The following is a 14,044-nucleotide window of genomic DNA, read 5'->3' on the forward strand; positions in this document are numbered from 1 at the left end:
TGTTTACTCCTAATCACTGTCAGTAGCATTTGTACTAGCATCTGACCCCTCTGTACTAACATACTCAAAGCTCTATCACAAATGTTGAGAAACCTCTAATTAACCTTCACTTGCCAAGAAAGATAGGGCCATTTTACAAAATTAAGCTGCCAAGTGCAAACATGTGTTTGAGCTCCAGCTTTGCCATGTCGAAACTAAGAAATCCTAGATAGATGTAGGATACAGTTCTTCATAGTTTCCTAAAAGGTTTCTCCATTGAGGACAACCAACTGAAAAAAAATTATTTTTAAATTAAAGCACTAAACCAGAAAACGCCCCAAAGCTAATGTTTAAAAATCTGCTCTTTTCTATTTCATTCAAATAAATATTATAAAACTAAGCATTATTGACTGCAATTTTAAAATAAAAAGATTTTTACTGTAGCAAATCCTAAGGCAAATTAAACATTTAGAAAATGACAGGCAAATGTCTATTAATTTTATCACAAGTAAATTAATCTATGTATCTTTATCTGCATGAAAATAAAAAAATCTATGATCTCAAAAATAGTGAAAAACTCATCACAAGCACAGCAGATCAAAATGTGTTAAATGTAGTTTTTAGAAATTTCTGCCCTGGCTGGTGTGGCGTAGTGGATTGAGCACTGGCCTGAGAAGTAAAGGGTCACTGGTTTGATTCCCAGTCAGGCACATGCCTGGGTTGTGAGCCAGGTCGCCAGGAGGGGGCACGCAAGAGGCAACCACACGCTGATCTTTCTCTCCCTATCTTTCTCCTTCCCTTCCCCTCTCTCTAAAAGTAAATTAAAAAAGTATTTTAAAAAATTTCTAATAACATGTTCAACAGGGAAAGAACAAGTTTTAATATACCATATTTAAAATATACTGAGGTAGTTACAGATCATTTCCTATGTAATAAACACTTGTTATCTCTAATTTAATTACTTCACAGATTTCAAAAGAGCCAAACTCGTAACTGCTTTTTAAACAAATATATACATATATATTCATACATTCATATATATATATACACACACATATGTTTCTTAAAATTCTGGCATATTAAGTGGCTCTAGGTGAATACCTATGAGATCCAATTGGCCATTTCAATATAATCTCTTTGGCTAGAAGCATTTATGGAAATTCCCAGCATTCTATGATGTTTTCCTAAGCTATTAATTTTAAACTAAGAAAGACATTAACTTTCCAAAAAAGAATAAATCTTCCTAAGGCTCCACCCAAGAACAATCTTCAGCTGATTATGGAAACTTCCATGAAAGAATCTGTTTAAATAATTATACGGGCTTTTAATGATGTCAAATTAAACAGCTATCAAAATAAACCAAGTTATAAAAAAATTAGAAGCAAAACAGTATTAACACAACTGCAGATAAAAATCATAGAGGAATGTATATCTCAAAAAGCAAGCTGAAATTTAACAAGATCTAATATCAAGTAATAGAGCTCTGTAGACAAATCAGGATGATAACACATAAAGGACTAGACACATATAAATTCCAAATATCTTGAGGAAATGTTTACACAATAAAAATGATGTCACAGATTCTATGTTATTTATAGTAAAATTTCAAGTCACAACTGAGTTTCTTGGTCAGCTGTACAAATTCAAATACAGAAAGAAATGTACTTTCATCTGTATAACCAGCACACGCAAGAGGCATTTTCCTATGGTACACAACTTTAGTAGAAATCCCATTATGAAGCACAATCACCACATATTTCCTAAGTGGGTCATATTACCTAGAATATCCTATGAGGACAAACTGTTCTCTTTGAAGCAGGAGTGGAGGACAAAACTATTTTTCTTGGAAAGGGAAGATATTTGCAGGGTAGCAAATACCTCACTATGTGCCTTCCTAAAATATTTTCTATCTCCAAGTGGTCTCATACACACATACAACAAACTAAAACAAAGCAAACAAAAAAAAACACAGCTCTTTATTTGACTTCTCATATAACTTTTTTCTCTTAATCCAACACAAGGTACACAGACTCCTACAAATATCAAACAAACAAAAATGTTAATTACTAATTCACTAAGCACCTGTTATGTGTAAGACACCGTGTCAGGAGTAAGTTACAGTCCACTGCGCCTCATAGACTATACATAATCTAGAAAGGGAGGACATTACAGTATAAGGTAGTGTGGGTTAAAATTCATATAAATGACACAAACAGTGAACACATAGGAATTTAGAAAAGATACCACTCTAGATAATCAGGAAAGACTTCATGAAAAAACTATGTATCAGCTGTGTAAGAAGGCAGTGTGAAAAAGTTCTGGTTTGGGAATCAGAAAATCTAGGTTCTCATCCTGTCTTTGTCATTAATCAGCCTGGTGGAACATACAACTTGGAGAGACTTAGGTTTCCTTATCCATAAAATAACAATGATTTTCTAAGATCCCTTCCAGCTTTATTATCTATGGAAACATATGGGTAAGATTACCTATACATTATTGCCTTTTTAAAGTCTTTAAGTTCACAAGTAACACAATTTTACTTCAAAAACTCTCGCAATAAAATCAACATGGTAGTTTCTCCTCGACTCTCTCTCTCTTTCCCAGAAGTTTTCACATCAGTTGGACATGTATCTTTCCAGAACTTCCAATGTATTACATATAAGATTGTGGTATTTTTTAACATAAATGAAATCATACTGGAAATACTATTTTGCAATTGGCTTTTTTCACTTACTTATGTCTTAGAAATCTCTTCACATGTACGCATAGAGGTCTATATCACTCTTTTTATCTACTCCAAGTTTATAGATGTATTATCATTTATTTAGCCATTCCCCTGACAGGAATTCATATTATTTCTAATTTTTGGTTATTATAAACACTTGTTATTCTTGCTCACGCTTGTATGTGCATTAGAAGTGCAACAGGAGTTTGAGGAGAAAAGAGTCAAGGAATTTGAGCCAAAAGTATAAAGGCAGAAAAATATAGGGGAAGAAAAAGAAGCTTGAACCAAGTCCATATTTTCAGCAAAAGAAGAAATAAGAGTCATAATAACATATAGGGAAATACTTTTAGACCAGGAAGATATGGGTCCTAGCCCTTGGTTCAAAAACTAGTTCTGAGAGTAAAAAGCAGGATTCAGTACTTAAAAATCTCAGAATGTTTTTCAGACTAGAAGAGATCTTAAAGATCATTCAATTCTACCACCTAATTTTAGAGAAACTAAAGTCCTATCCTGAAACTACAGTGTGATGCAGATAATACCTAGCTTTGTGCTTTACCTCCCACTCTGCTGAAGGGATTTTTAAAAAAGTTTGAACAGTTACTGCGATAAAACACTACAGGAAAACAGTAAGTAGCATGGCTGATCTGTAAGGAGGCTGCAGTTAAAGACAGCATAAATTTCAAGTTGATCCAGTCAGCACAGCTGATTTCCAGCAACCCTTAGCAACTTGGAGGAGAAAAAAAATAAACAGTGGAGATGTCCTAAAATTAGAGATGGAATTGCAAACTATCAAAGCAGTGAGGATATTACTGAAAAACTACTTTAAAAAAAGATTTTATTTATTTATTTTTAGAGAGGGCCAAAGGGAGAGAAATATTAATCAGTTGCCTCTTGCATGCTTCTAAATGGAGCCCTATCTGGAATCAAACCAGCAACCTTTCAGTCTGCAGGACAACACCCAACCCACTGAGCCACACCAGCCCAGACGGAAAGCTACGCTGATTGTCCAAATAGTAAGAAAGAAAACCTCCAATATGCTGACCTGCAGCTTTCTCTTCAGATTGTTTATAGACCAATATTTTAAATAAGCTACTTCGTCCTTCCTTGGAGTTTTGTATAACGTAAGTGTGCTTCTCCCTCCTGGTATGACACACCCTCACTAGTGATCACCAGCACCTATTAAAAGGACTAATTCTATACAGCAGTATCATACAACCACCACCACAAGACTGGGTTTCTGGAGCCTGAGCAAATATAAACTTGGCAGAGAATAGGAAAAAAATGTGACCAGGATTTAACACAATGATGTTTACTTGTTACACTTCCTTAGGTCTATGCTTCTTAGGGCAAATTCTAGCTTTATACAAGTATTTACTATTTATCATTATAAAATAACTTATTGTAAAATAACCTTTTTTCATTGTAGCTATAGCACCATGTGTTATAGTAATATTTATAAATTTTACAAAGTTCCAAAGTTTTAATGGGATAAGATTCTAAACTCATTTTTCCAGCTGCTCTCTCATTTTGTGTGTTTCTGGGGGGTGGGGGATGTTACATATATACATGTGTATGTGTGTATTTATATCAAGGAAAATGCTTTGGAGACAACAGAATAATAAAGTTTCTAATATGCCTATAATTACCGAACTTAAAACATTCAGGATCTCTTCCCTGTGCTTGAGCAAACAATAACCAACATGTCAGGGTGGGAGTCTTATTACAACAAAAACAAGGGCGATGAGGAAGAACAAGAGAAGGTCCTTGAAGCAGAGGGAGAATATAAATATTCAGTAAGAGATAGTTTAATTTTTTTTTGGTTGATGATTCTAGGGCCATATTTAAATCTCAGGGTGAAGCTAAATTGACTCAATTTGACATGAGCATCCAGTGTATCCAGAGTGTGTACACCAGTAAGATCATAAGCAGTGATCAAGAGCTCTTGGCCGTGGTGTTCTATGGTACCAAGAAGGACAAAACCTCAATGAATTTCAAAAATATTTACATCTTACAGAAGCTGAATAATCCAGGAGTTAAACAAATGCTAGAGCTTGCCCAGTTTAAGGTGCAGCAGGGGAAAAAACATTCCCAAGACCTGACTGGCCATGGATGTGACTACATGAAGTGCTGTGGGTTCAAGATGAGCCATAGAGTACCATGCTGCTCACCAACACAGATGGCAACAACAATGCCAAAGCCAGCAGGGCCAGGAGTTTCCATGACTCAGGTATCTTCCTTGACTTTATGCACCTGAAGAAACATGGGGACTTTGATGTACCCTTATTTTAAAGATATCAACATAGCAGAAGATGAGGACCAATGGGTTCACTTTTAGGAATCAAGCAAGCTAAAAGATCGTTGAGGAAGGTTTGTGCCAAAGACATCAGAAAGCGAGCACTCAGGAGGTTCAAGTTTAAGCTCAACAAAGATAATGCTTACTGTAGCCATTAAAATATGGTCCAGAAAGCTCTCAAACCTCCTCCGATCAGGCTTTTTTGGGAAACAAATGAACCAGTGAAAACCAGGCTGCGGACATTTAATGTAAATACAGACCGTTTGCTTCTGCCTAGAGCCGCCAAGAGATCTCAGATCTATGAGTCATCAGATTGTACTAGATAAAGAGGAAAGAAACAGCTAAAACAGTCTGATGGACCAGGTTTGGTTCTCATCAGTTTCAAGTCCTTGAAAATGCAGAAGCAGCACCATTACCTAAGACCCTCCCTGTTCAGTGTACCCTGGTTAATGGGAGCTCAACCTTGTTCAGTGCTCTACTCATGAAGTGTCTGGAGAAGGAGGTCATGGTAACGTGCAGATACACCCTCTGCCAGAACATCCCCTCTTATTTGTGGCCTTGATGCCAGAGGAAGAGGAACTAGATGATCGGAAAATTCAGGTGGCTTTCCCCAGGTTTTCAGCCCTTCTTCTTACCTTATGCTGATGATAAATGGAAGGTGCCCTTTACTAAAAAGTCATGGCAAACCCAGAGCAGGGAGACAAGATGAAGGCTATTGTTCAGAAGCTCTGCTTTAAATATAGAAGTGACAGCTTTGAGAACCCAGTGCTGCGGCAGCACTTCAGGAACCTGGAGGCCTTGGCTTTGAATTTGACAGAGCCCGAACAAGCAGTAGATCTGACATTGCCCAAGGTTGAAGCACTGGATAAAAGACTGGGTTACCTCGTGGATGAGCTTAAGGAACTTGTGTACCTACCACATTACAATCCTGAGGAGAAAGTTCTCCAGCAAAAATAAGATGATGAAGGTTCTGAAGGCCCAAGGTGGAAATATCTGAAGAGGAACTGAAGGCCCATGTCAGCAAGGACGTGCTGCATAAGCTCACTGTGCCCATGCTGAAGGAAGCCTCCAAGGTGTATGGGCTGAAGGGCAGGATGAGGAAGCAGGAGCTGCTGGACATGCTCACCAAGCACTTCCAACACTGTACACCCAGCCACCTTTCCACTCTGTCACCAGGCTGCCTGGTTTTGTTCTCAAGTTAAAAGTGTTTTTCCTGAGCCAGGAAGAGTCTGCCTGACAGAAGCCAGGACTTTACATTTATGAGACTTTCTGTTGTCATGGAGACAGCATAACCCTCCCACTTTGCTGAGCTTTATTCTCCTGTCTAAATAAAAAGCCCTAATTTTGTACTATTAAAAAAAAATTCACAGAACTATAAAACTTTTCATGTAGGGAAGGAATTTAGAGGCCATCTAGGTCTCCTCTTAGAGCCAAGGAAAGCAAGGCCCCCAGAATTGAGATAACTTATTTGACATCCACAGTCTACCAGTAGCAGAGATGAAAAGAAAAATTATCTTCTGATTTCTGGTACAATTCTCACATCCATGTATTACATATCCCCAAAGAAGTCATCCGGGTTGGATTCCAGGTATCTTTTTGATAATTTAGTTCCTAAACCATGTATAGTATTAAAATCTACCTTCTCCATTTGCTTTTCCCAAAATAACAACAAAAGTCAATTTACTTATGAGTTCATTAAGTTTCAACATTTCTTGACTTAGAAGATATGAATATAAGCAATATGTTACACATTTGTCCCAGGGCTGAATTAATTATTTTCCAAGTAAATATGTCTTTAGGAACTGGTTAGCAAGTAACTATATTAGGAAATCCTATTCTTATTACTGAATCCTCCCTCTTTAGATCTGTGGTTTTTCACTAGAGAACACCCATGGGACTTTCAAATGGCAGTATCTACTAGAATACATAGGAAAATATAAGAAGTTCAAAATATTATCCTCTTCTCTGCAAAGGTAAAATATATCAAAACGATCTGAATCTCTTCATTTTAAAAGATAAATAAATGCAAGACACTAAAGAAGTCACTCAGTTAATAAAAAGATTTCTGACTGATATACCTCTTGGCATGCCTGAATTGCCAAAATTTATGCCAAAACAGAAATTTCTTCAAATGAAGATGCTAGTTTAAGAAAAAGCATTTGAATCGAATTTACTATTAAACCAATGTTTATCAGAACATTTATACTGCAGTAATCACTATATGCAGCAAAGGAATTTAATAAAATATCTTATTGTCTTAAAGTCTAGTAGAATTCTGCTCCTGTGAGCACCAGTATAAAAGGTATAGTCAGTTTTATGTATCAAACACAGTCCTCAAAATAAATTTTTATATACAGCATCATATAAAATGTATCAACAAAATCTATTAATTAAACTATTCCTTTTTTAAATTACAAATTCATAGTTTGAGAGGAAGTGTTTTCTTAAGCAAGTTATAGCTGCACTGAGATATACACTTTGCAATTACTTGGATAAAAAGCTACTATATCTTCACTACAATATTTTAAAGTCTGACTTATTTGTTTATTCCAGACATAATTTTAGAATCTGAGTGTCAAGTTATAATATTTCTGGGTTATTTTTAAGACTAATGATCTCATCTCTTCCCATGTATCAGCTGTAGAATTGATTTAAACTTTAGGAACTGGATAGCTGAAATTCTGAGAACACTTGGTTTCTAGAATGCAATCCTTGTCTGAGTCAGCCTCTGTCACCTTGCAGCCTGGGTCAGGAAGTAGAAAGCTTAGCCTTAATGAGCTATTTCTGACAAAGGTCAATATAGAGACTGAATCTATCTAGACGCTACTGCAATGACTTCATTGCACAGGCTGCATTTTAGATGTGTAATTTCATCCTGGCTATGCTTCTTCTATTAACCATAAATTTTATCTCCAAAACCCACCCATTATTTCATCTCTATCTCATATAACATTCAATTCTAATGCTAACAGGTGCCTATTTCTGTACTCTAACAGCTATTTTTAGTTTGTCTACAGTTTTCAGCATTCCTACCCATATAAAAATACAGTTAAAATATTCATTGACTTGCATACAAAAATTAATGCAGCAATTACATGTCTAACAAATGATAGTACTCTGCATACTGTTTAGTCATGTTAACTTCTATATTATCTAGTTCTACAGCTTCATAAATAGCCAAAATTTTTAAAATAAGTATCCTGTACTTCCTAATGTTTAATTACTTTTTTAGTGTTTTATAGTTACACTTGAAAACTCAGTACAACTGGACTCATAGTCCAGTTATAGTACAAAGAATAAATTTTTCTTCTTTAAGATTTTTATGTAAATTAAAAATAAGGGTGTCAGTTTTCCATCTTAAGCTAAAAAAGTAAAGTAGCCATTAATTTTATTTACCAAATCAGAAAACCAGATCAGTAGTTATTTCCTGGTCTCTGGACAATGCTGTTTCCCCATCCCCACACAATTACACTTTTAAATTTTGTTGTTCAAGATCTAACAAATACAATCAAGCTATATTTTATTATATCTTAAGAGAAACTGGTACAATTGCCACATTTGTTCAATATATGGTCTTAATTTTGTTAGATTTCATTATACATTAGAGGCTCTTACAAACCTTTAACTATACCCTTTTTATACACAGAGCTCAATCTTTCCTCATTATCAAGTAAACTACATTAGGTAGCAACACCATATAATACATTGTAAACTTATATTTGATTAATTATGTGTAGTAAGTAACTGTAAACAGTTGAGTCATTTGTGCAATGCCATCCGATGATGATGACATCGGCACTTTTTAAGGGCCAAATTATAAGGTTAGTGGACCTTTCAGGACCTTTCCTCCAATCAATGGTGGCTGCTACAATAAATGGATGACCACAAAGTTGGTGAGCACACTAGTTAGCCATTTTTGTAAGTATGAAGTGATATCTTGTAGTTTTGCTTTGCATTTTCCTAATGACTACTGATGTTGAGCATCTTTTCATGTGCTTATTGGCCTTTTGTATATTTTCTTTGGAGAAACATCTATTCAAATCCTTTGTCTGTTTTTCTATTGGGTTGTCTTAAGGATCCAACTTCATTATTTTGCATGTAGATATCTAGTTGTATCAGCACCATTTGTTGAAAATACATTGCACGTCTTAGCACCTTGCCGAAAATTAATTGACTCTAAATATGAGGGAGTATCTCTGGATTCTATTCCATTGCTTTATATAAGTCTATTATTAGGCCAATATCACTCTGTCTTGATTACAAAGCTTTGTAGTAAGCTTTGAAATTGGGAAGAATAAGTACTCCAACTTTGTTCTTTTCAAGATTGTTGGGACTATTTTGGGTACCTTGCATTTTCATATAAACATTAGGCTCAATTGTCAATTGCTGCTAAAAAGGAAGCTGGGGTTTTGATTTGGCTTGCACTGAATCTGCACATCAATATGGGGAGTATTGCCATCTTAACGACATTAACACTTCCAATCCATAAACAAAGATGTTTTCTTTAATTTCTTTAAACAGTATTTCAAAATTTTCAATGCACAAATCTTTTACCTCCTTGGTTAAATTTATTCCTATACATTTTATTCTTTTGGATGCTTTATAAATGGAACTGTATTCTTAAATTCATTTTCGGATTGTTCATTGCTGGTACATAGAAACACAACTGTTTCTGTGTCAGTCCTGAACCCTGCAACTTCGCTAAATTCATATATAAACTGTAATAGTTTGTTGTGGGTTCCGTAGGGTTTTCTATACAGAAGACTGATACCTGCAAACAGAAACAGTTTTACTTATTCCCTTCAAATCTGGATGCCTTTTATTTCTTCCTCTTGCCTAACTGCCCTGGCTAATACCTCCAGTACAACACTGAGGAGAAATCAGGAGAGGAGACATTCTTGTTCCTGATCTTAGGAAAAAACATTCAGCCTTTTACCACTGCATATGAGGCTAGCTGTGGGTTTTTCATAAATGTCGTTTACCAGGCTAAGGAAGTTACTATAAGGCATTTTCATACTGAGATTTGTATCTCAGTAATTAACTAAGGCTAATAAAAGCATTTGACTAAACTTTCCATAATTATCAGATCCAATCCAACACAGTAGACTTTTGAACCAGCTACAGTTATACATATCAAACCTATACTAAAGGTTTAACCTCATAACTTGTTTTTAATACAAGTTCCGCCAAACCACTCTTGTACTCTGTTTTTCTCTCCTAATAAAACAAATGTATATTTTTTTCTAGAATGTGCATACTGTATATAAAAGTGTATGTTCTTTTTAAACAAATGTCATATAAGCACCCAAAATATGCAGCTAAAACCAGTTAAGGTATGTTCCTCCTGCCAAAGAATCATAAATAGTCAGGTGATATACTAAGACACCACTGCCTTACCCAAGGGGCACAAAGATTTACTCTTATACATTGTTATAAAATAAGGTAGACTAAAACAATCACTTTGTCAAAATTTCCATGTCAATTGGGGACATGTAGATAATCTAGAAAAAAATATTATATTCATTATCATGTCCAAACCATTGGGATAAGTATAACTGATACATTAAAAATTCTAACACACACAAAAAAATTGAAATTATTCTGACATTCTAGTCTCCAAGCGTATATAAATCTTTACCTCATAAAATGCTTACCATTTTCAACTTATGGAATGAGAAAAGAATAAAGACTTCACAAGTGGAGCATAAACTCCATCAGGTAAACTATTCCCCTTTACAAAATCACCTGTCTTTATACTACATAATATCCTAATGAACTGAAAGAATCAATTAGCCTCTTTAAAAAGGTTACTGACTTTTTTTATAAGCAGGAATAAGTTCTGCATAGTAAAAATCCTTTAAGATGTTCCCACTTACCAAGCTTTTTCACATAATTTACATTTTAAGAATTCATTAAATTTTCCATTTACTTCACATGAAATTATTTTATTATAATGTCTGTTACACTCTCAAGAGTACTTTATATATTTGTCATTTTTCACTTAAGTCATTATGATTCAGTAACATATATTACTGGTTGTAAATATACTCAATAGTATATAGAATCAGTTTGTCACTCAATGAATATTTATTAAATGACTGCTATATGCTAAGGGTAAATAAGGCAAAATCCCTGCCCTCCTGAAACTTAGAGTCTAGTGCAAGAAGTCAAATAATTCAGAAATAAATGTTAAGGTGACAGAAAAGACAACGGGACAGAGAGTGACTGGAGGGCAACGACTATACTCTAAGAGATGACCTGAGAACTGAGAACTAAATAATGATGAAGAGTTACAGCAGGGACTTTCTAAGCAAAAGAAAGAGCAAGTGCGAAAGTCCAAGATGAAAGTGAACATGGTGTGTTTGAGGGAGGGGTGGGGGAAAGAAAGCAGTGTCAGCTGGACCAAAGGAGATGAGGGACAGAGAGACAGAACTTTGTAGACCACAGATTTTATCTAATGGCAATGGGAAGCCAGCGGAAGATTATAAACAGAAATGACAGGATATAATATATCCTTTGAGAAGATCACTGTTGTTGCTATGTAAAGATGAAACATGAGGATTAATAAATAGTAGCAGTTGATGGAGAACCATGTTCTTCCTTTATATGGTTTCTTAGTCCTCTCTCTTCCTTTCTGTTTCCATTTCCATCACCTGACTGCTGATTCTTATACCCTTCTACCACATGGGTTACTTCAATAATATCCAAACTAGAATCTCTGCTTCTATAGCTAACTGTACAAGTTCTGTCCAGAAAAAGTAAAGCCACTGTTAATATAACAGGAATGGTTTGCATCACAATGTAATCTGGCAGCTAAGAAGAGTGGGCTGGAATGCATATGCGTGAACAAAGATGACTTCACTATACTAGTCAGTGGTCAGTGGGGGTGGAAGACATCATTGAGTGAGCATGTGTACTATATGGCCATCACATTCAAAGTGACTGAGGAGAGCAACAAATCTGCATCAAATTTTTCATTAAGTTTGAATATTCCTCTATGGAAACTATTTGGATGATTCAGAAGGCTTTTGGGGATGATGCAGTGAGTGCAAGACAAATAAAAGTATGGCACAAAGACTTCAAAGATGGTTGAGATTCTGTTGAAAATGATCCATGTTCTGTTAGGCCTGCAACAAGCAGAACACATAAGAATGCTGAACTTGTATGGGCGGTGGTCAGCAAAGATAGGCGACTGAGAGTGCGAGAGCTAGAGGCGGATCTGGGGATTCCAAAAACTACTGTTTCCAAGACTTGACACAGGATCTGGACATGAAACGTGTCATGGCAAAATTCATTCTGCAGCTTCTGCTACCAGAACAGAAGGAACATTGTGCTGCAGTTGCTAATGACTTGATTCAAACCTCTACCAATGAACCAGATTTCCTCAAGCAGACCTAACCAAAGATGAATTGTGGGTCTACAGCTATGATCTGGAAATGAAGGCCCAGTTGTCTCAATGGATGTCACCTGGTTCTCCACGCCCAAAGAAGGCGTGGCAAAGTTGCAGCAAGATCAAGACCATCTTAATTGTGTTTTTTGATTGGGAAGGGGTTGTGCATCATGAGTATGCCCCTCCAGGACAAACAATTAAGAAGAAGTTCTACCTCAATGTTCTTCACTAGTTGAGAGATGCAAAACAACGAAAATGGCCGCAGCAATGGGCGACTGGTGATTGGCAGCTTCATCATGACAACGTGCCTGATCATGCATCACGTCTGGTGCAGTTTTTTTTGGTGAAACATCAAATCACTCAGCTGACTCAGCCCCGCTACAGCACAGTGCCCTGTGACTTCTGGCTTTTCCCAAAACTTAAATCACCTTTGAAAGGGAAAAGATTTCAGATGATGAGATTCCAGAAAATACACACATGACAGGGCAGCTGATGGCGATTCCAACAAAGGATTTTGCAGAATCATTTGAACAGGGAAGAGATGCTGGGAAAACTGTGTGAAGAGGTCTCAAGGTGCCTACTTTGAAGGAGACTGAGGCGTCATTGTCCTATGTATAGTGTTTCTCCTATCTTATATTTTCTTCAATAAATGTCTCTATTTTTCACGGTACTGGCTGGGTGCTTTTTGGAGAGACCTTGTACTGTTTTCGAAAAATGCTTTGTCCATGCCTATCTTTTTGCTTCTAAAGCCTCAAAAACTCACTACTGCCAACAAAATAAAATCCAAATTCCTTGACATTCAATAACACTCCACACTTTATTTCTAAACCATGTTTCCAGCCTCGTTTCCCACTATTAATTTGATAGACTGTTCTTCATCTCAGTATGATCTCCTCTCTCTTTCCTAACACAGCTTCTGATGCCACCTTCCCGCTTCCATGGACTGCCCCCTTTCCTTATTCTTTGCTTAGATTCAAAATCTATTTCTTCTTCATGGCTCAGCATACATTTTCCTTGATTATCCAGAGCAGTGGCTTTTTGACTATGACCAGTGTCTTACATCATGTATATACAAGTTTCACGATTCTACATTTAACTTTACTTCAAGCAATACACTTTGATATTTTCTATTCTATTCCTTTTTCGAAAATGACTACACAGACCACAACTGGGTTTCAACCTTCAGTTTGAAACTAATTTTAGCCACCTTTCTAGAATTCACTGGTAACTTAACTAGATCCTGGTACTGAAAGATGAAACCTATAATTACCAAACTATAATGACCTTAACCTTAAGAAAAGGATGTAGTCAGTCTCTTATACTTCGTTTTATCTACCATCATGCCAATCACAATATTTATTAATCATTATGGAAGGAAAAGACTGATAATAGACATAGCTATCATATTGATGATCCCACAGGATTATGAATAGGTCTGTTTTGTGTTCCCATTGTCTTGTTTCAAACTGTAGCTGTGCTGGTCAAAATGGCTAGTTTGGTTTTTTTAAATATATTTTATTGATTATGCTATTACAGTTGTCCCATTGCCCCCCTTCACCCCACCCCATCCTGCATACTCCCTCCCACCCACATCCCCCCCTTTAGGTCATGTCCATGGGTCATACATATAAGTTCTTTGGCTTCTACATTTTCTATA

General features: G+C 36.1%; 1 protein-coding gene and 1 pseudogene across 3 annotated transcripts in view; one reads left to right on the forward strand and one right to left on the reverse strand.

The window, feature by feature from the left end:
* Positions 1-14,044, reverse strand: part of MXI1 (MAX interactor 1, dimerization protein) — a 74,536-nt gene that overhangs the window by 20,040 nt on the left and 40,452 nt on the right. The gene's annotated exons all lie outside the window — the stretch shown is intronic.
* On the forward strand, positions 4,430-6,946 carry LOC112300181 (X-ray repair cross-complementing protein 6 pseudogene; annotated as a pseudogene).

The sequence above is a fragment of the Desmodus rotundus genome, chromosome 4, assembly GCF_022682495.2.
Source record: "Desmodus rotundus isolate HL8 chromosome 4, HLdesRot8A.1, whole genome shotgun sequence".
In the NCBI taxonomy this organism is placed as follows: domain Eukaryota; kingdom Metazoa; phylum Chordata; class Mammalia; order Chiroptera; family Phyllostomidae; genus Desmodus; species Desmodus rotundus.